The sequence below is a fragment of the Oryctolagus cuniculus genome, chromosome 8 (genome assembly GCF_964237555.1).
Source record: "Oryctolagus cuniculus chromosome 8, mOryCun1.1, whole genome shotgun sequence".
Classification (NCBI taxonomy): Eukaryota; Metazoa; Chordata; class Mammalia; order Lagomorpha; family Leporidae; genus Oryctolagus; species Oryctolagus cuniculus.
This window is the reverse complement of record NC_091439.1, coordinates 132,222,197-132,246,060: the sequence shown is the minus strand read 5'-3', so window position 1 is coordinate 132,246,060 and position 23,864 is coordinate 132,222,197. Positions and strand designations below refer to the sequence as shown.

The window sequence follows — 23,864 nt, the reverse complement described above, 5'->3', positions numbered from 1 at the left end:
CTTTATAGGTTCAAGTCCCACTTGGCTCCTGAATGCAGCTTCCTGCTAAGGTACACCCTGGGAGGCAATGGTGATTTTCCAGGTAGATGGATTCCTGCCACCTAGGTGGGAGATCTGGATTGAGTTCCCAGCTCCTGGCTTTGGCTTCATCCAGTGCTGGCTGTTGGGAGCATCTGGGGAGTGAATTGGAGGATGGAAGATCTCTGTACTGTCTCTGCTTTTCTGATAAATCTTAAAATGTTTAATAATGAATAAATACACTCATTTTTAAAATAAAAGAATAACATTCTTAATCCATAAGGTTACTAAAGTATTAAAAGAATTAATGATACAAAGTATATAAATCTTGTCAGCTGTTAAACATTCCATTAGCTGTGACTGTGATGTTATTACTGATTAACATGAGTTTAAAACTGTAAGAGATCAAGTGACAGTCAACAAAATAAAATTAAATGATATCATATTGACAAAATAAGCCAATTTATAGAATAATTATACTAAATTAGTAATAGTAGAGTATACCAAGTATAAAAAGTAAAACCTCCCTCTTCATTAATCAGACTTAAAGAGGATAGTACTTAGCTGCATGCATTAAATCAGATGTTAACAAAAGTTTCTTCAGGATGCTGAAAAGTGTGCCAGATCAACAGATGGCTTGGAAGACCTAAGGGTGTTTAACCTGAAAAATGGAAAACGTAAGGGGAATGAAATACTGCTTGGAAAATGCAAGGGAATTGCCCGCGACAGTAATTGAACATTAATGGAACAACTTTCAAGCCAAACTAGAAAGGAAATTAAATAACTTATTTATACGAGGCAACTACTAATACTTAGTAAGAAGTACCTCAGCTCAGTTAATGCTTCACATATAGAACATGAAATATGTCCACAGAACTGCCTCAATAATCTTATATTCTGTGTTAGTAAATGCATTCACATTCCTTGTGTGTCTATAATACACATCTTTTGCATTTCCTTATTTATGTGATCATTAATATGCTAAGAAGTCTTAAAGAAGACGTGTTGAAATGATAACTTTTTAAAAAACTGAATTTCTTGCACACTGTCTTTACTTAAAATATAGCGATAAATATTCCACATTTTAAAACCCCAAACATTCAAAAACTAGGATAATATTATATGAGGAAAAGAAATGTAAACATGTTTCTACAATTCTCCTATGTTACACCATTGTATTTTTCCTGACCTAACACCCAGCATAGTGCTTTATTAAATATTAACTTGTTCAATAGACATTTTCCATGAAGATTTATAATACTAGACTCCACTGGTGGATGCAAGTACCTTAAGTTTCTCTAGAAAGTGGAACACATCATATCATGAGTGTAGACATCAGAAAGAGGAGGTCAAGAATCCACCTGAATTTATTGTGTCTACTAAACCAGAAAGTGTTCCTGAAGATCGTCACGCTGCCTCTGTAAGAGCCAGTGCATTTTAATAGCAGAGCCCCACTTCGCTCAGTTATTTCAACAATGCTTTCTCTCCCAAATCAGAATCTTTGCTGTGAATTCAAGTTCATCCATAAGGGGTAGACATCTTTTCATTTTACAAATAACATCATCTGCCAAAACTCCATCAAAGCAGGATTTGTACCTCATCGGTCTCTACACTGTGCAAAGGGGATGAAGTAAATGTTTAACATGTTGAGTAGAAAGGCAGCCATCAGAAAGGTATGCCAAGCATGGGCAATGCAGTCCTTATACCAAAATGTTACCACTGGAATAGAGAGAGAAAAAAGAAGGAAGGAAGGGGGGTGGGAAGGGAGGGAGGGGAGGAGGGAGGGAGGGAGGGAGAGGAGGGAGGGAGGAAGATATCACACTCCAATAGGCAGAAGAGAGATATATGTGCCCCTTTTGTCATTATGATAACCAAGTTTTCCTGTCACTCTGAAATATCTCAAATTTAATCATTTAATACAAGCAAGGCATCAAAATTCAAACACAAGTTGAAGAAAGGTGTTAAGGGACTAGGAGGAATTTGAATTTCACAAGAAGCTGCAGATTCTCCGAGGAGGAAATCAAAGTTCCCTTGAAGAACACTTCTGCAATAGATAAGGATGGAGCATGGCAGGCGACAACCCAGAGATCCCATGGAGAAACCAGGACAGGGTGTCTGGTGGTGAACAAGAACCCTGACCAAAGAGACAGCATGTCCAGCTGCACCCACCCCAGTGGCTTCTCCCCCCAGCTGAGCCCACCTTCTCTGGGAATCCACTCATGGGTTTCCAAACTCGCCCACCCCCCAAATTTACACTGGAAATCCCCTGGACTCCCTGGCCCTGCCCAGAGGGGCCACCTCCCCAGCAGCCTTCTCCTCCCTGAAGGCCAGAGAATCTGAATGGACTCAGGTCCCCCTCCAGGCACACTGCTGCTTCCAGACCTCCACGCTCGCTCTCTCTTCATTCTTGCTTCCTTTGAGGCAGCCCCACAGTTCTAACCTGTCCCACTTTTCTTTCTGACATATTGCTAGTACAATATCACGTACTGTGTAGAACTATGGAAAACAGAGGATTGTTTTGACTCACAATTCTGATCCCAGTGGAGGGGTCACATGTGATGATGGCCTTGTCAGCAGTCCCCAGGCAGTGCAGGGCACTGCACAGTGAGAGACAGGAAATGGGGCGAAACCCAGACAAACTGGCTTTTGTAGCCAACCCACTCTCTAAGTAGCCCATTAGCTCCTTCATTCACTAGTTGGATGAATGTGCTCATCCTATTAAGATATTCCACATCTTAATATCTCGTAATAATGAGGTTAAATGTCAGTATACAGGGATGGCCATCTGGCCTACCAGTTAAGACAGAAGTTGGAACTTCACTATCCAATATCAGAGTGCCTGGGTTTGAGACTCAGCACTCTCTCCCTCTCCCTCTCTCTCTCTCTCTTTCTCCCCAAAATAAATAAGCTCTTTGACACAAAACAACCTCCTTCAGCAGCCCAAATCAGCAACACACCCCCAAGTCAACATCAGACTCTCTACTGAAATGTGGAACCTGAAAAAAACCTTAAGCATGTCAGCATGTCCCTCTAATCACAGACTCTTCTTCCTGGCTTCTTTAATTCTATCGAAGTAGCATTCTGTTCTGCAGACCTGGGACTTTCTCCCTCTGTCCTTACTCTCATCTGCACTAAATCCCATTGCTCGAGGTAATGCACTGACTGCACTGGTGTGTTCAATTCAACCGTTTTCTCTAAGTTCTTAGGCTATAATCACAACTACTTTCTTACCAAATATCCCACCTCCCTTTTTTTTTTTTTTTTTTTTTTTTTTTTTGGACAGGCAGAGTAGACAGTGAAAGTGAGAGAGACAGAGAGAAAGGCTTTCCTTTTTCCATTGGTTCACCCCACAATGGCCTCTCCGGCCGGCGCATCACGCTAATCCGAAGCCAGGAGCCAGGTGCTTCTCCTGGTCTCCCATGGGGTGCAGGGCCCAAGCACCTGGGCCATCCTCCACTGCACTCCTGGGCCACAGCAGAGAGTTGGACTGGAAGAGGAGCAACCAGGACAGAATCCGGAGCCCCAACCGTTACTAGAACCCAGGGTGCCTGCACCGCAGGCAGAGGATTAGCCTATTGAGCCACGGCGCCGGCCCCCTTTCTTTCTTTTTCCTCTGTGAAGCCCCATCTCTGTTTGAAGACGGCTCTGCCCTCCCTGCACCAGTACCAGGCTGTTCGGCACTGTTGGGAAGGAACTGACAGACCATACAGACAGGTGCCACTGTGCATCACAGATTCTCTCCTGCACACTTCCAAAACTAAAGACAACACCAGGGCCCACGCTGACCTGTGCTTCTTCCATCAGTTACAGCAAAAAGCAAGTCATCACCCTAACAGGACCAAGCCTTTCCCCTGTACCCAGGTCTCCAACTTCCCTACCTTTTTAAAGATTTATTTTATTTATTTGAAAGTCAGAGTTACACAGAGAGAGGAGAGGCAGAGAGAGAGAGAGGTCTTCTATCTGCTGGCTCACTCCCTAATTGGCTGCAACGGCTGGAGCTGCACCGATCCAAAACCAGGAGCCAGGAGCTTCTTCTGGGTCTCCCACGTGGGTGCAGGGGCCCAAGGACTTGGGCCATCTTCTACTGCTTTCCCAGGCCAAAGCAGAGAGGTGGATCAGAAGTGGAGCAGCCGGGACTTGAACCAGTGCCCGTATGGGATGCCGGCACTGCAGGTGGCGGCTTTATCCACTACACCACAGGGCCGGGCCCTAACTTCCCTATCTTCTAAGAGACCTCAGGCCATTGCTGCTTCCTTTCTGTCCTCCGCTTTTTTATCTTCTTCTTTCTACTGATCCTTCCCATTAACATCCTGGTGTGTTCTAGTCTCTTCCACTCTAGAAATCTCTTTTTGTCCATGACATTCACACTCAACAATTCATTAATTCACCAAATGCTATTGAACAACTACAATGTACCAGACATGGGTGGCCAAACAGAAAAATCTTATCTTCAAAGAGTCACATCCTGGGGCCGACGCCATGGCTCACATGGTTAATCCTCCGCCTGCAGCGCCGGCTTCTAATATGGATGCTGGGTTCTAGTCCCGGTTGCTCCTCTTCCAGTCCAGCTCTCTGCTGTGGCCCGGGAGGGCAGTGGAGGATGGCCCAAGTGCTTGAGCCCCTGCACTAGTGTGGGAGACCAGGAGGAAGCACCTGGCTCCTGGCTTCGGATCAGCACAGCGCCAGCCGTAGAGGCCATTTGGGGGGTGAACCAATGGAAGGAAGACCTTTCTCTCCTTTCTCTCTGTCTCTCTCTGTCACTGTCTAACTCTATCTGTCAAATAAATAAAAAAAAAAAGTCACATCCTAATAAGTGTAAATAAATAAGACATCATACAGATTGTCAGTTAATAGTAATATGCAGGAGTGAAAAGTAGTAACAGAAGGAAGGGAACGGTGAAGAGGAACACAACTATAAAACAACTATAAATGAGGTGCATGATGAAGGCCCATTGACAAATAAGTGAGCGAAGTTGTGAAGGAGGTGGGGAGTGTCACGGGAGATCTGGGGAAAGAAGCCTCCAGGCAGAGGAAGTCCCTCCTCTTGTTCTTTAGGTTCTTCTACTCTCCTGATCTGAACACTGAAACTTCAGCACTCATACCCAACCCTGACTCTCTTTGAACTGTGCATCCCCAGTCCTGCAGTCAACCCCACATCTCCTTGCTGGTGTCCTGTGATTGCTATAGAAATTATCACATATTGGAAGGCTTTAAACAACTGAATTTTGTTATCCCACAGTTCTGGAAATTGAAAGTTAAAACTCCAGATGTCAGCAGGGATATACTGCCCCTGGATCTCTGGAAGAAATAAATCCATTTTCACACCGTTTCCAGTCTCTGGTGGCTCCAGATACACCTTGCCTTGTGCCCTTATAGCTCCAACTCCTGCCTCCATACTCACATAAACATTTCATTTGTTTCTATGTCTCCTTGTCTTCTGTCTGCACTTAAGAACATTTGTCATTGGACTTGGGGCCACTGAGCTAATCCAAGAGGCTCTCGGCTTGAGAGCTTCCGTTTAACTACATCTGGAAAGACGCTTTTTCCAAACGAGGTCACATTCATAGGGTCCAGGGATTGGAACACAGGCATATTTTTTTTTTTTTTTGACAGGCAGAGTGGACAGTGAGAGAGAGAGACAGAGAGAAAGGTCTTCCTTTGACGTTGGTTCACCCTCCAATGGCCGCCGCGGCTGGCGCACCATGGCCGGTGCACCGCGCGGATCTGAAGGCAGGAGCCAGGTGCTTCTCCTGGTCTCCCATGGGGTGCAGGGCCCAAGCACTTGGGCCATCCTCCACTGCACTCCCGGGCCACAGCAGAGAGCTGGCCTGGAAGAGGGGCAACCGGGACAGAATCTGGCGCCCCGACCAGGACTAGAACCCGGTGTGCCGGCGCCGCAGGTGGAGGATTAGCCTGTTGAGCCACGGCGCCAGCCCCAGACATATCTTTTACAGGGCCATGAATGAGCCACTGAAGTCACACCCACCGCAAATGTGTCACTATGTTCAAATCTTTGTACCTGCTCTGCTCCCCTCAGTCTGGTTCTCCTCCAGTGCTCTTGGCAGATGGCTCCATCAGCTGTTGTGCTGTTAACATCTGTGACATCCCCTTTCTCTTACCCTCACTGTCCCCACACAGAGCAAGTAAGTCACTGTTCTCATCTCATGAACTGCTTTATGTCTCTCGCCCTCCATTTCCACTATCTTATCCCCCCATTCTCTCACAAAGCAGTTCTGTTTTGTATTCTGGCTTCCATGTTTGTTCCTATTACAAACAATTCTAAGTCTGAGGGCCCTGCTAACATATAATGTCAACTTACCCTTTAGGCTTCAGCAGGTCACACACACCCCGCCCACACACACACGCACGTGTGCGCACACACACCCACACACATAACATTCCTGCAGGTCACTTAAAATACCTGTCCACCCTTCTGTATATAAAGAGAATTGAAAATGAATCAAGATGTGAATAGAAGGGGAGAGGGAGCGGGAGAGGGGAGGGTAGTGGGTGGGAGGGAAGTTATGGGGGGGAGCCATTGTAATCCATAAGCTGTACTTTGGAAATTTATATTTACTAAATAAAAGTTAAAAAAAAAAAAAAAGACCTGTCCACCACACAGACCCCCAGAGTTCTAGAGCCATCTGCTTCCCCAGACTCACTACCCAGCATTCACTGCCTCATACCTTAAGCCTCCAAGCCTGCCATTCCTATGTGACACCTGCATGTCTTTATTTGTACTGATCCCCCAAACAGAAACACTCTTCCGGGTCTTTTCACACCAGTCATCTCCTACTCACTTTTAGACTTCTCCTCCAATGAAATCAACTGTTTTAGATTCCACATACAGGTATAACTGTGCAGTATTAGCTTTCTGTGTCTAGTTTATTTCATTTAGCCTAATTTCCTTCAGGTTTATCTCTGAGTACATTGTTAAAAATGGTAGAATTTCCTTCTTTTTTTTTTTTTTTTTTTTTGAGAGAGAGAGCGAGCAAGCTAGCATTCATCTTCAGGTTCTCTCCTAAAAAGAGCTAGGCCAAGCTGAAGCCAGGAACCTAGAATTCCATTCAGGTCTCCCACCGGGGTTCCAGGGACCAAGCACTTGGGTCATCATCTGCATCTTTCCCAGGCTCATGAGCAGGGAAAGTAAACCAAAGGATGCACAGGGTACAAGATCTCTCTCTCTCTCTCTCTCTCTCTCTCTCTCTCACACACACACACACACACACACCATTTTCTTTTGGTGGTTCTCATATATTAGCTATTCTGAGTAACACTGAAATGAACATGGGAATTAAGATATCTCTTATGATTTGATTTTCTTTTTATACATACTTAGAAACAGGACTACTCAATCATACCTAGTTCTAGTTTCAGTGAGGAACCTCTATATTGTCTTCTACACCGGCTGTACCAATTTACACTCCCACCAACAAGGTACAAAGACTATCTTTTCCCTAATCCTCGTCAACACTTGTTACCTCTTTTATTTTGGTAACAGCCATCCAACAGATGTGAGGTGACATCTCATTATGGTTTTGAATTGAATTACTCTGATTAGCAATGTTGAATAACTTTTCATATACCTGTTGGACATTTGCACATCTTTAGAGAAATGTCTATTCAGGTCTTTTGCCCATTTTTTTTATTTGGTCATTTGGATTTTTTACTATTGGATTATATATCCTTATATATTTTGGGTATTAACCTGTATCTGATAAATAGATTTCAAATATTTTCTCTCATTTTGTTGGCTATCTTTTCACTCTGTTCATTGCTAAAGTTTTTAATGTGATGTGATCCATTTGTCTAGTGCTTTTGGTGTCAAATCTGGAAAATCGGTAATCATTTCTTATCTAAAGGCAATGCCCATGCAGTGTAGCAACACCTACTGGCTCAAAGTTTCACAGATCTAGGTTCAGGCGTTTGGCCCAAGGTTGCAGATACCACTTTGGACTCCTGCATCCCATATCAGAGTCCGTGAGTTCCAGTCCTGGCTCTGCTTCAAATTCCAGGTTCCTGCTAACAAGCACAGCGGGAGGCCATCTGTTAGTGGCTCAAGTAGCTGGGTCCCTGCCACCTATGTGGGAGATTTGGATGGTGTTCTGGGATCTCCTGGATTTGGTCCAGTCTCACTCTAGCTGTTGTAATCATTTGGGAAGTGAGCCAGCAAATGGAAGATCTATCTCTCGGTACCTATCATCTTCACATTCTCTCTCGCTCTCACTCAAATAAAAAAAAAATTTCATAAACACAAATAAGTCTTTTCCAAGAAGAAATACTGATATTCAGTTTTCAGGCACATACTCATTTATTTCTTTGCTCATTCAACCACTAGTGAAAAAGTTGTCTGCTTCCAAAGTGGGTCTCCTCCCTGCAATGTTAAAGCCAGAAAGCCTGGGGCCAGCACTGTGGCACAGTGATGCTGGCATCCAACACCATCAGAGTGCTAGCTGGAGTCCTGGCTGTTCCACTTCCAACCCAGCTCTCTGCTAACGCTCCTGGGAAGGCAGCAGATGACCCAAGTACTTGGGACCCTGCCACCCATGTGGGAGATCTCAATAGAGCTCCAGGTTCCTGGCTCAGCTTGGCCAGGTGTGGCTGGCCTCTCTCTCTCTCTCTCTCTCTCCCCCTCCCTCCTTCCCTCTTTCTCTCTCTCTCCCTCTCTCTCTCCCTCCCTCCCACTCTCTCTCCCTCTCTCTCTCTCTCTCTCTCTCTCCTCTCCTCTCTTCCCCTCCCCTCCCCTCCCCAACCCTGTCCTCTCCTCTCCTCTCCTATCCTCTGCTCCCCTTCCCTCCCCTCCCCTCCCCTCCCTCTCCCTCCCTCTCTCTCTCTCTCTCTCCTCTGACACCCTACATTAAGAATGAGTAAATAATTAACTACATAAATGAGTTTATTTAAAAAAAAAAAAAAAAGCTAGAGGGGCCTACAGGTTATCAGGACTCCCACTGTCTTTTACAACAATTCAGGCAGCTGAGAGACAGACTCATTTGCCATGGACCACACAGTGTTTTCATTGTGGTATCTGAGCAAGACCTTTCTATTGTCAACACACTGGCTCCCCAGGCTGCCTGGCTGCTTCAAGAACTTGACATCAGGGAAGATAAATTACCCACCGTGGTAATATACTGTATATCACATAACTGTGGATTGTCACAGATGTTTCCTACAAAGAAGACAACAGAGCAAAGTCACATTCATTGAGTCCCTGGTACAAGTCCACCACCTACTAGGAGTACTTTGTGGGCCATTTCACTTAATGCTTCCAGAATCCTAGGAGTTAAGTATTATTCTTCCCATAGTACAGATGAAGAAGTAAGAAATTAGGAGAGCATAGTAACTTCTTAAAGGAATCCACATTGTAGATGGCAGACTATTAAACTCAGGCTCTGTCACACAATAAACACCAGTCCCTCTCCTCTGAACTAGAAATCCTTCTTTAAAAGTGTCCATAGCTGCTCTCAGACTGTGACAATCATCCATGTAAACCAATACCTGATCCAAAAGTGTAAGGCCTTTCTCCAAGAGCGCTTTTTCATTTTCTGCATAAGGTAGAGGGGCCTCCTGTGTTGTGGGTTCTAATGATGTTTCATTTTTACACATTAAAATCAGTATATTACTAAAGTTTGCAGAGAGCTGTAACTCCATGTTCTATGGAGGCTGAGCTTCACCTACACCCACATGCAAACAGTGGGAATGACCAACATCTGCATTCTTGGTCAACAACATATCATGTGAGAGTAGTTTCCATATGGCCATGGTGTCTAGCTGTTACGTTCACTTTCATTTTGAAACTCCTTATCATCCTGGGATGTTAGCACAGGTCAGAACACTGTCCCCAGAGTCAGATGACCTCCGCCGTGTGCCTGTGCGTGATGCTCAACCTTTCTTTGTCTCAGTTTCCTCCTGGGACTATTTCTCATAGAATTAAAGGGGCGCATTTCAGGTGTTTAGAATTGTGGCTGGGAGACAGCAGTTTCTCAATTTAGTTTTGTGAGATCATTTGGATAAGTCAACATTAGGTAGCACTGCATATTTATAAAAACAATTTTGGTCTTTATTTGTCCACTAACTAAAACTTAAGAACTGTATGGGAATGGGGAGAATGTAGGATTTTTTTTTTTTTTTTGGACAGGCAGAGTGGACAGTGAGAGAGAGAGACAAAGAGAAAGGTCTTCCTTTGCCTTTGGTTCACCCTCCAATGGCTGAGGTGGCTGGTACTGCACTGATCCGAAGCCAGGAGCCAGGTGCTTCTCCTGGTCTCCCACGCGGGTGCAGGGCACAAGGACCTGGGCCAACCTCCACTGCCTTCCCGGGCCACAGCAGAGAGCTGGACTGGAAGAGGGGCAACCGGGACAGAATCCGGCACCCCGACTGGGACTAGAACCTGGAGTGCCGGCGCCGCAGGCGGAGGATTAGCCTAGTGAGCCACAGTGCCGGCTTTTTAATTATTATTATTTTATTAGAGTCAAAGAGACAGACTGCTGGTTCACTCCCCCAAATGCCTGGAGCTGGGACCTCAATCCAGGCCTCCCACATGGGTGGCAGGGGTTTAAGGACTTGGGTCACCTTCCACTGCCTTCCTAGGCACGTTAGTAGGAAGCTGGATCAGAAGCAAAGCAGCTGGGTCTCGAACCAGTGGTCTGATATGGGATACTAGCATGGCAAATGGTAGCTTAACTTGCTGATTCAAAAACAGGAATCCTGGATGCAGGCATCTTTAAGCCCTAGTCTAAAAGACTAGATCTTTATGTTTAATCAGCCATTAGACTTCTGATAAATAATTGTATAATGCCATTTAAATCTACTGTATATTGATATGTCAGTGTGATCTATCTTAAATTTGTACAATTTAATAGTTTGCAACATATTACCATGATATCATAAACCACCGTCATGTTTATTTTGTAAAAAATTTCTTTATACAAATCAAAGGCATGAACTTACATTCTCTTCAACACAAATAATGTAAAGCTGCCACCTGGGACATCCCAAATGGGCACAAATTCACATCCCAGCTGCTCCATTTCTTTTTCAGCTCCCTGCTAAGGTGCCTGGGAAAGCAGTGGAGGATGGCACAAGTGCCTGGGGCCCTGCCACACACATGCAAGACCCAGATGAAGCTCCTGGCTTTGCCTGGCTCAGCCTTGGTCATTGCAGCCACTTGGAGAGTGAACCAGCAGATAGATAGAAGGTCTCTCTCTCTCTCTCTCTCTCTAACTCTTTCAAATAAATCAAAAGACATTTAAAAAAAAAACATAAATAGGGGCCAGCACTATGGTGAAGTGGGTTAAGCTGCCATCTGCATCCCATATGAGCACCAGTTCAAGTCTGGCTCCTCCACTTTTTATCCAGCTCCCTGCTAATGCACCTGGGAAAGCAGAGGAGGATGGCCCAAGTCCTCGGGGCCCTGTACCCCTGTAGGAGACTCAGATGAAGCTCCTGGCTCCTGGCTTCAGCCTGAACCAGCCTTGTCCACTGCAGCTATCTGAGAAGTGAACCAAAGGAAGAAGACTTCTACCTCTCCTCCTCTCTCTCTAACTCTGCCTTTCAAATGAATCAAATCTTTAAACAAGAACATAAACCACACATAATTCACACATGTTGGTACCAACAGGTCTCACTTGGTTCCTTCCTCATTCTTTCCACGTTTCTTCTTCTCTTAGGAAATCACAATCAGTGATCTGGGTGGCCCTAAAGAATTTTCCTCTTAATAAGTGGAGTCAAAATAGTTTGTGAAAAAAAAAAAAAAAGAAAGAAAGAAAGAAAGAAAGACCTAGACTTTCGCTTTCAAACCTCCAAAATGATGATAGTTATCTTCCCCCGCACACTTGAACTCCTCTAAAAGACCCCACTGCCTGGGGGAAGCGACCCCAAATGTGTGGTTGTGGTGAGAGGCAACCAGCGACACTGAGCAAGCACACATGTCTGTGCATAGGGTATTCCCCCTGGCAAGCAGAGAGGGGAGCTGCAGCGCCTCTTTGGGGACAGGCACGTCCTTTCATCACGTGCTGACAGATGTGGAAGTGACTTCCGTCGTGACTGAAGTTTAGGAGGGAAGTTGATGGGACTGGACACCGCTATGGGCTTCACAGACTCACCATGTATTTGAACTATTTCTCTGATAACGAATGTAATGACAGCGGTACTGGAAAATTCACTGTGAATGCAAAAACAGCCATCCATCACCGGACTTTAATCAGGCTTTGCAATGGCGCGGGTCCAAGGGTAAAGGTCACCGGAGAGCCCGACAGGTGCCAACCCTGCGCAGGTGGACAGTCGCTGCTGCCTTGCACTGGACTCACGCATCCACTAGCAGTGATTGGCAGGAGTTCTTCCATTTCTGGGAATTGATTTAAGCCACTTGAGATCTTTATTTTAACGATGACTGACATCTGAAGTATCTCGCAAGCAACAATTTTCCTTCTCTGACATTCAAAAATCTGTCACAATCTCCAGGAAGCCATGCCAGATGGTGAAGACAGGCAGGGAATTTCAGGCTGCCAGAGACGTCTCTGTCGCTCATTAAGTGAGAGTTCAGAACCTGGGGAGAGGAGAAACACCGGCCAGAGATCAAGGCCGTCTGGTGCATAGGGATAAGAAAGGACTGCTTGACTTTGTTTTACACCAAATGCAGTTCTGCTGGATGACTGAGCACCTGGGCAGGACCAAAGCTGTGCAATTGCCTCAGCTCTCACAGAAAACAACCTAAGACAAAAGATGACCGGAGAACATTTTCTTTCATGGTGACACTTTGCTTCAGTGGGTAAGGTCCCATCCTCCTGACCATGGGGGTGGCATTATTTACAGCTCCAAGCACACTGGGAAGGGAGAGCGACAGGAAAGCTGAGAGCATTAAGTGGAAGAAGTCATTCTTTCTGCACAAGCTGAACTCTGTGCTTTCAGATGCACTGTTGCCCTTGGTAGGTGCTTGGGATGTTTTGTTTGTTCCACCTGCACAAAAAGCTCTCAAATTTGCCATTGAAGGAAATTCAGTTTGATTCTACAGATATCTATTCGTCCTTTACCAAAGAAGTTGTCTCGGGTGACGGACATGGGTCAGGGAAGTTTATTTGTAGAAGAACTGAAGAGCCAGAAGGAGCGAGAAGTGTGACAAAGTCATCATATGATAGGCAGATGGAGGAAGATGTCCCTGAAGCTGGGCTGCCAGAGGTTTGGATTCCTGGCCTTCAGTTTACCAATTCTGTGAAGTCGACTGGGTGAGGTGGGAGGATGGGTGGGTGCGTGGGTGGGTGGGTGCGTGGGTGGGTGGGTGGGTGTGTTTCAAAGAGAAAGTCCTCCTATTCAACTGAGAGCACCAGAAAATGTTTGAGAAAAGAAAATGGGGCACTCGGAATGAGTGTTCAAAGATAAGCATGATTTTGAAAAAAACGTGGTGGGAAGGGCAGAAGAATAAACAGAATGGAGTTAGGATTGGTGCTTTAGCACAGTAAAATACACACACACACACACACACACACACCCCAAGCAGTTCACAGGAACAGGAGACATTTGCTCCAGTGAAAGGAGAAATAATCAAAGGCACTCGAAAGACCTAACAGAAGAGTCCCTATTTCAAACACGAGGTTTTTCGAGGAGGATGGCTCAGAGGGTGTGCAACCGTCGGGGTGTTCCAAACTCATACACTGGCCAGAGGCAAGAAAGTTCAGAATACTGACCAAAGAGACAACAATAGCAATGCACTAATCCAAACCAACATGTTCCATGTTGGTTATTATTTATTTATATGAGGTTGAAAGAGATACAGACTATATTTGTATCCACTGGTTTACTTCACAAACCCTGAAACAGCTGATGGTCTAGGCTGAAGCCAGGAGCCTGGAACTCAGTGCAGGTCTCCCAGTCTGGATTGGAAGAACCAGTGACTTGCTCTGTCACTTGCTGCCTCCCAGGGTCTTTTTTTTAATGCTTTCTTTTATTTATTTTTATTTTTTAACTTTTATTTAATGAACATAAATTTCCAAAGTACAGCTTATGGATTACAATGGCTTCCCCCCGCCATAACATCCCTCCCACTCGCAACCCTCCCCTTTCCCACTCCCTCTCCCCTTCCATTCACATCAAGATTCATTTCATTTTTTAGCAGAGCTGCAGGAGGACTTTGAACCCAGGCACGCCAACGTGGAACATGAGACTATTTAATCTATTTTTTTCTCCAAGAATTTATTTTTTTTATTTGACAGGCAGAGAGAGACATACGGAGAGAGAGAGACAGAGAGAGAAAGTGTTCCATCTGCTGGTTCATTTCCCAAATGGCCACTACAGCCAGGTCTAGGCCAGGGCAAAGCCACGCGCTAAGAACTTCATCCTGGTCTTCCACACGGGTGGCAGGAGTCCAAGCACTTGGGCTGTCTTGCACTACCTTCCCAGGTGCATGAGCAGGAAGCTGGATCAGAAGCAGAGTGACTGGGACTCAATCCAGTGCTTGATGCGTGATGCCAGCACACGCGGCAGTTCAACCCACAATGCCACCCACAATGCCACACTGTGTGTCCACTTTGGTCGTAACTGCTGGGCCAAACATCAGCCCTAATTCTGAGGCTAGCGGAATGTGGCTTGGAAGAAGAGGGAACCTGGATCTGAATGAGCTGGGAGAGATTTCAGTCAGATGTCCACACAGGCAGTCAGTAATTTTTCAAGCTGACCCAAAACAGATATTTGCATACCAAATTATGGTCAGAAACAGTCATCTGTTAGCCTTTACTTCTAAATGTTTTGGAAACTGAAATGCTTAACTATCAAATGACTTGCCCCAACAACATAAACCAGCATTTATACTAGTAAAACTCCAATTTTTTATTTTGTAAATTTTTATAAGGCCTTAGAGAGTCCCTTCATAAGAACAAGGTAAGAGATGGTCGTGACAGGTGCGGTTCTGAGCTGTCTCATTCATTCTCTCTCCACATACCGACTAGCTCATTCCATTCTGGGGGTTCAGGGCACCATCTGAAATGAGAATGAGCATGGCTGCCCTATTTGGGTTCCAGTCCAGTCCTGTGCACCCAAGATTACTACCAGGCAATAATAACTATAACTCCTCTTTCTTCACAAATATAGAAACAGGTAGAAAGAAAAGAAGTCACTACCTCAAATCACCAGACAAGGGGACACTGCTGCTTTGTTCCCACTCCCAAAGCCAGAAGCACCATTATGTCCTCGTCTGAAAAAGGGGGAGAGTAATTGTGTGATGTTCAGAGGACGACTGTGAGGCCTGAGCGAGATAATCCACGTCAACCCGGAGCACAGTGCCTGGCCATAAATAAGCCTGCAATTCAGACCTGCTTTCTCGTGTGAGGCGTCTCAGCAGCTGAGAAGAACATATGTGACACATAAAACTGTCACCAGAAAGAACCGCACGCTAACTGATTGCTCACCAAAAGGAAACAAAACGGGGTACAGCTGCTGCAGAAGTCCAAGAAAATTTATTTCTTAGTACAGACATCGCTATGTTCTTACGTTTGCATATGCTGTATCATGAGCAATCCAATCAAAAGGGGGTTTTATTTTAGGAAAAAAAAAACTTTCATAAACATAAATAAGCTTTCTCTGAACTAAGAGTTTTATAACATTAGGGATTCTATGTTGAAGGCATATTTGCGGTAATATTTATTTGATAAGAAGAGAGAAAAAGAGAAACAGGTAGACAGACAGATAGAGAGAGAGAAAGAGAGAGAGAGAGAGTGAGAGAGAGAGAGAGAGAGAGAGAGAAATGTTCCCACATGCTCCCCGCTGCTAGTTCACTCTCCAATTGACCATGATGCCCAGGCCAGACCAAGACTGAAGCTGGGAGGCAAGGGTTCAATTCAGGTCTCCCATGTGGGTGGCAGGAACCCAGCTACTGGGGTCGTCACTGCTGACTTCCAAAGTGTGCTCAGCAGGAAGCTGGAGTCAGGAGCTGGAGTGGGGTTCAACCCTGGGCACTTCAGCATGGGATGCAGCACCATAACCATGAGGCCAAACACCCACGTCTGTGCTCTGTATTGTGACTGGATGTTATTTCCCACCTCCTTTGCTCCAATCACTCCTGTTACTTGGATTTTTTGAATAAATATAAAACCAGAATTATACTTTGCCCCAAGTTTGAAGCAGTCTCTTAGAATTACCCCTCCGTTTTGCCACGTATAAGGTTTGGTGTTAGTGCTATTGTGAACTAAGATTTTCCCTCATAACTAGGACTAGAAGTATTCTTCATCTATGTAAAATGAAGAACAGAAGTGACAGAGCTTTAAACCCCTGAACACACCTCTAACTTAGAAATATGACATGATAACGACACTACTCAATCATGCTAGCATGATAACGACACTACTCAATCATGTTAGGATTCTGTTTTGCTTCAGCTACAGACGAAAATATGTATATAAAGCTGCTCTCTCCATCAGAATCAATATCATCAAATGGCTGAGTTTCCCACTCTAATGTTTTCCTCACACACATTGTTTTAGCCACAAGGCAGTGGTTAACACAATCCCCTCTTCTATTTATGGATAAGAAGTCAGGGACTGTATCTAAGCAACTCACTCCACTTCCTGGCATTTTTTTCTCTTTCTTTGCATCCTCCCAATAGCATTAACTAATTTTGTAATGAAACCTTTTTTTTTTTTATTTTGAGACTTCCTTTGTAAGAAATTGTACAGGGAGATCCAATGTAACCTTTACCCAGTTTCTCCCAACAGTAACGTCTTGCAAAATCATAGTACAGTGTCCCGAGCAGGATATTGACACTGATGGGATCAGGACACAGAAAATTCCACCTTCACAGGGACCCTCCTGGAAACCTCTAATAGCCACACCCACGTCCCTTGCATCCCCACACTCACCTTAACCCTCGGAGCTACTAATTTGTGTTCCATTTTTCATTTCAAGAATGAGTTCACAAATGGACTCACAGAGCCTGTGATACTGCTCATTGGCTTCTTTTATTCAATTAATTTCCTGGAGATTTGTCCAAGTTGTTGGCTGCCTCCATAATATGTATCAGTTTAACTTTTCACCTACCGAATGACATCGTAGTTGTCCCTATTAACATTAAATGTTGGCCGGCGCCACGGCTCAATAGGCTAATCCTCTGCCTTGCGGCGCCGGCACACCGGGTTCTATTCCCGGTCAGGGCTCCGGATTCTGTCCCAGTTGCCCTTCTTCCAGGCCAGCTCTCTGCTGTGTCCAGGGAGTGCAGTGGAGGATGGCCCAAGTGCTTGGGCCCTGCACCCCATGGGAGACCAGGAGAAGTACCTCGCTCCTGCCTTCGGATCAGCACGGTGCGCTAGCCGCAGCGGCCATTGGAGGGTGAACCAACGGCAAAAGGAAGACCTTTCTCTCTGTCTCTCTCTCTCACTGTCCACTCTGCCTGTCAAAAAAAAATTAATTAATTTAAAAAAAAAACATTAAATGTTAACACTTATAAAGCTTCTATTCTACACAACTGATCCTCTGTTTCTACAGCTCTCAGGGCTTTATGTGAAAATGCATTGAATCCACCTAACCCTCAAACATCCTAGCTTGGCAGTGCAGCACATTTTGGGGTACCGCTGTTTCTCCTCACGGTTATCTGACTGACTGGGAGCTGCCCAGGGTCAGGAGAGTATTGTACAACCAATCACTCACCTAGAAGAAGATAAAAGTTTGAAACTCAGACCATGGCCTTTACTCCAGGCTTACTCCTTTGTAAAGCTGGAAAACTGTACATCTAAGTATCATAAACTGAAGACTGCCTGCATTTATGACCATGCGGTTGTCCTCAGTATCGTCTCTCTTATTGTCGACTGGATCATCCTTTTGCACTCATGCAGGTGTCATTTTTATGTGTCCAACTGCAGAAGACAGGACTTGTCTGTTCTCTGCTGTCCCTGGGCATGGACTTGAAGAGCAACAGAGAAATCACGGCCCCAGGTGTGGTGGAGAGAAAGGCTCATCAGCTCCTAGACAGACTTCAGCTTCATTCTCCTTTCTCCTCCAAAACATCCTGAAAAATGAGCTCTTTCATGCTGGGTCCTCAATTCAAAGCCAGCATCAATCAACACGGAGTCCCCAGACCAGCAGTCCCTAAGAGGGAATCCTCTCTTCCATGTATGAAGAGGCTGCCCAAGATGCACAGAATTCTGCATAAGAACTAATTCTCCTAACTTACAGTTCACATACGTCCCCATCTTGCCAAAGAAGTTGTGGATATTGGTCATAATCCACAGTGGTAACAACGTAAGGAAAATCACTCATGTTTATCCCAGAGACAAAAACAGCGAGAGAAACTATTGTTTCTTTTGGTAGGCCAAGAATTTCCCAAAACATTTCCATCTAAAGAACACTTATCAACTGGCCAACATGATGCTCAACACTCCCTGAATATGGTAGCTTGCATAGACTATTGAAACAGTTCTCAAAACTGGGGTGTAAAGTCCCTAACCAAGAACTCAAATGCAAAAAGCAGATGAGAATCATCAATGATATTGTTACTGGTCAGTGATTTAATGTTAACAAAAGTATTGTCTGATGGCCAGGAACTTCCACTTCTTAAAACAGACCTCCTCAGTCAAGGTCACCTTGGGCTGGGTATATTAAATTTTACATGTACTGGTGTCGGTGCTGTGGTGTAGCGGGTAAAGCCATTGCCTGCAGTGCTGGCATCCAATATAGACAATGGTTCGAGTTCTGGCTGCACTACTTCTGATTCAGCTCTCTGCTATGGCCTGGGAAAACAGCAAAAGATGGTCCAAGTCCTTGGGCCCCTGCACCCACGTGGGAGACCCAGAAGAAGCTCCTAGCTCTTGGCTCCTGGCTTTGGATTGACGAAGCTCCAGCTGTTGTGAGTGAACCAGCAGATGGAAGACCTCTCGCTCTCTAGATCTGCCTCTCTCTAACTCTGTCAAATAAATAAATAAATCTTTTTTTAAAATTACATGTATTATATGGTGTTCTTCAAAAAATTTATTGAAAAATAGAATTAAAGCCATATAGTGTCTTGTAATTCAGTTTCCATGAACTGTTTTATGAAAAGTATTTGTATATTTCAAAAATTTTTTGCACTGAAACTTTTTTAAGATTTATTTATTTATTTGAAAGTCAGAGTTACACAGAGAGAGAAGGAGAGACAGAGAGAGAGAGAGGTCTTCCATCTGCTGGTTCACTCCCCAGTTGGCCACAACAGCCGGAGCTGTGCCCATCTGAAAGCAGGAGCCAGGAGCTTCCTCCAGATCTCCCAAGCAGGTGCAGGGCCCAAGGACTTGGACCATCTTCCACTGCTTTCCCAGGCCATAGCAGAGAGCTGGATCAGGAACGGAGCAGCTGGGACTCAAACCGGCACCCATATGGGATACCAGTACTGCAGGCGGCAGCTTTACCCTCCATGCCACAGCACCAGCCCCCAAAAAATTATCTTTTAATTCCATTTCCCACATGCATTTTGAGATATATTCCAACAAGTATAAAAATGTGTTGCTCCAAGAAGAGAAGTGAGGGTAAAGGAGTGGGCAGAAATTCCCACTGGCTAGAGATATTACAGGTACATTTTCCTCACAAATCTGGACCACTCATAATTAATAGAGGGTCAGCAATAAAAAATAATGATGCCGGCCGGCACTGCAGCTCACTAGGCTAATCCTCTGCCTGTGGTGCAAGCACCCTGGGTTCTAGTCCCGGTTGGGGCTCCGGATTCTGTCCTGGTTGCCCCTCTTCCAGGCCAGCTCTCTGCTGTGGCCAGGGAGTGCAGTGGAGGATGGCCCGAGGGCTTGGGCCCTGCACCCCATGGGAGACTAGGAGAAGCACCTGGCTCCTGCCATCGGAGCAGCCTGATGCACCAGCTGTGGCAGCCATTGGAGGATGAACCAACAGCAAAGGAAGACCTTTCTCTCTGTCTCTCTCTCTCACTGTCCACTCTGCCTGTCCAAAAAAAAAAAAAAATGGTGTCACTTATCTGTATGCTTCAGAGAGGAAGGAGGTGATGGTTTCTACAGAAAGTACCAGGCCATTTGAAGTTCTGAATGTTTTGTAAAGAAGAATAAAAATGTAAGCATTCATATATTTTGTTGTCTTTCAGTTTAGTTATCATGAAATTAATTAGTTGAGCAACAACCCTTCCTCAGATTCCCTGGCTACTCACCAGGGACTGCACACGGTGCTAAGCCCTTATTTGTTCTGTCACCACTCGTCCTCACTGAGCTCTCTGAGATGGTTACTAGTATTATACCCAATTTGTAACTGAGGAAATGTCCATTTAAATAGATTGTTAGTTTCCCAAAACTGCTGTAACAAATTACCACAAAACGTAGGGCTTAAAACAACACAATTTCACTCTCTCATAGATCTGGTGGTAAGAAACCCAAAGTCAAGGTGTTGGTCCAAAGTCAAGGTGTTGGCAGAGTCATGCTCCCCACAGAGGTTCTAGGGCTGGGCAATGCTTGCTTCTTCTAGCTCCTGGGGCTCCATGTTTCCTGGGTTGTGAATACGTAGCTCCAACCTCTGCCTTTGTCCTCACTCTGGTTTCCCCTCAATGTGCCCCTCACTTAAATCTCTCTCCACCTTTCTTTATAAGGAGTCTTGTCATTGGATTTAGGAATCGGCCAAATATCCACGATCAATTTATCTCAAGAGCCGTAACTTAATTATATCCGCGAAGACTCTTCTCTGAGGGAGGTCACATTCCTAGATTCCGGGTATTAAGGCACGCACATATCATTTGGGAGGACTGCCACTAAATCCACTACAGAGGTTGAATAGTTTCCTACAATCTTCAGAGGCAGCAAGAATCAAATTCCAACCATCGAAGCCTGCGCTGTGGGGTAGCGGGTAAAGCTGCCGCCTGCAGTGCCGGCATCCCATATGGGCCCCGGTTCAAGTCACAGCTGCTCCGCTTCCAATCCAGCTCTCTGCTGTGGCCTGGGAAAGCAGGAGAAGATGGCCCAAGTCCTTGGGCCCCTGCACCCACATGGGAGACCAGGAAGAAGCTCCTGGTTCCTGTCTTTGGATCGGCGCAGCTCCAGCTGCTGCAGCCACCTGGGGAGTGAACCAAAGAATGGAAGACCTCTCTCTCTCTCTCTGCCTCTGCCTCTGCCTCTCTGTAACTCTGCCTTTCAAACAAATAAATAAACCTTTTTTTTTTTTTTTTTTTTTTTTTTGGACAGGCAGAGTGGACAGTGAGAGAGACAGAGAGAGAGAAAGGTCTTCCTTTGCCGTTGGTTCACCTTCCAATGGCCACCGCGGCCAGCGCACCGCGCTGATCTGATGGCAGGAGCCAGGTACTTATCCTGGTCTCCCAGGGGGTGCAGGGCCCAAGCACTTGGGCCATCCTCCACTGCACTCCCGGGCCACAGCGGAGAGCTGGCCTGGAAGAGGGGCAACCGGCACAGAATCCGGCACCCCGACCGGGACTAGAACCCGGTGTGCCGGCGCCGCAAGGTGGAGGATTAGCCTAGTGAACCGCGGCACCGGCCCATAAATAAACCTTTAAAAAAAAATCCAACCATCTGACCTCAGGGTGCGAACTTTGAACCACTTAAGTCTTTGTAACAGCTCTTTGAAGTTACATGTTCATAAGTAAAAATATTCAGAGTTAGGAAACATTAAGTATACCACATGTGACACAGCCAAGGCGTCAGGAGAACGCTGATTTCTTAATCTGTGTTTAGATACACTGAGTTCAACACTACTGTGAATTGCTCTGTTGTCATGCATAGTTCTAAAGATGACTGATTTCATTTAGAAAACACTTAAATGGCCACATCATCTTTTCTAGTTTCAGTCTTTACCACACAGTTTTAAAAAAAATCGGCAATTCTGACAATTCAATTGCGGTAATTTTTTTTCATCCTAATTCAAGCAATTTGGCTTATCTTTATGGATTTAATTATTGTAACCTCCAATCAGAAAGGGGCAGTACTCCTGATGTAAACCTGGAAGTGAGCGAGTCTTTGGATAGGTTCTAGTAAACGCTGTGGAAGAACCACACCTTGGGACGAGGACCCAGGGGCCCGAGCGGCTGGGTGCCAGTCCCTCGCAGCCTGACATGAAGGCTGCTTGAGCCCCAAGTGTTTCTCCTGTCTCCCCCATCTTGTGGTCCCTGGCCCAACATGATACTGACCAAAGCCCAGTACGACGAGATAGCCCAGTGCCTAGTGTCTGTACCGCCCACCAGGCAGAGCCTGAGGAAGCTGAAGCAGAGGTTCCCCAGTCAATCGCAGGCCACTCTGCTGAGCATCTTCTCCCAGGAGTACCAGAAACATAGTAAAAGAACACAAGTCAAACATCATCATACTTTGGAAGCAATTGAAAGTTATTACCAGGCCGGCCCCATGGCTCACTAGGCTAATCCTCCGCCTAGCGGCGCCGGCACACCGGGTTCTAGTCCCGGTTTGGGCCCGGATTCTGTCCCGGTTGCCCCTCTTCCAGGCCAGCTCTCTGCTGTGGCCAGGGAGTGCAGTGGAGGATGGCCCAGGTGCTTGGGCCCTGCACCCCATGGGAGACCAGGAAAAGCACCTGGCTCCTGGCTCCTGCCATCGGATCAGCGCCGTGCGCGGGCCGCAGCGCGCCGGCCGTGGCGGCCATTGGAGGGTGAACCAACGGCAAAGGAAGACTTTCTCTCTGTCTCTCTCTCTCACTGTCCACTCTGCCTGTCAAAAAATAAAAAAAGTTATTACCAAAGGTATCTGAATGGAGCTGTCCCAGTGCTCCTGGAGTTAGCCAATGAGGTGGACTATGCACCCTCATTAATGGCTCGCATTATACTGGAGAGGTTTCTCCAAGAACAGGAGGAAGCTCCACCCTCGAAGTCTGTTATAAATAGTATGCTACGATGGAGTTCTAGCATATCAGGTCTGTCAGTGCACTGTGAACAACTGCTATTGTGGACCACTGGTGGTCTGCATCAAACACGCCACTGGTCATGAGCATGAAGTCCTGCTGAGAGACTCGCTTCTAGGGAAAAATCTTTCTTTCCTGGATGAAGATCAGCTCCGTGCAAAGGGTTATGACAAAACACCAGACTTTATTTTGCAAGTACCAGTTGCTGTGGAAGGGCACATAATTCACTAGGTTGAAAGCGAAGCCTCATTTGGTAACGAATGTAGCCACCATGCCTACCTGCACGACCAGTCCCGGAGCTATGGGAACAGATCTGGGCCAGGCTTGGTCATCTGTTGGTACGGCTTTATCCAGGAGCTGGGCTGCAACCGGGAGAGGGGCATCCTGCTCAAAGCCTGTTTCCCGACCCACATCGTCACCTTGTGCCACAGCACAGCTTGACCCTGGAGCTCGCAGAGGAGGAGGTGACTCCAGGAGCAATTTCACTTTCCTGCAGTGTGAACTCCTGGCAACCGCTGCCCTGAACTTCAGCTGAACTCTTGCTGCCCGTGGTCACACCACCACCTCTTTAGACAAACATCAAGAGTTCCTGTTTTCCTTCGTCCCTTGCTGATGTGAACAGCCGAGAACTACAGACACAACCCACTCATTATCAGCATTTCTGTCTCTGTGAAACAGTTAGTTAATAGATAGTCATAATCTTTCTTCCTTCTGGATGGTTTCTCCTTGTATACTGAACAAAAGGAAGAATGTGGAGACTAAAGGTGTGTGGTTTCTCAGTTCTCCTCCCAGTTACCAAATCATCTTTTTTTTTTTCTTCTAAGCCTCCATTCATTCTTTTTTTTTTTTTTTTTTTTTTTTTTTTTTTTTTGACAGGCAGAGTGGACAGTGAGAGAGAGAAACAGAGAAAAAGGTCTTCCTTTGCCGTTGGTTCACCCTCCAATGGCCGCCGCAGCCGGCGCACCGCACTGATCCGAAGCCAGGAGCCAGGTACGTATCCTGGTCTCCCATGGGGTGCAGAGCCCAAGCACTTGGGC

General features: G+C 45.8%; 1 pseudogene; it reads left to right on the top strand.

Annotated features, from left to right (window-relative positions):
* Positions 1-22,028: 22,028 nt before the first annotated feature.
* Positions 22,029-23,268, top strand: LOC100349789 (CDAN1-interacting nuclease 1-like; annotated as a pseudogene).
* The last annotated feature ends 596 nt before the right edge of the window (positions 23,269-23,864 follow it).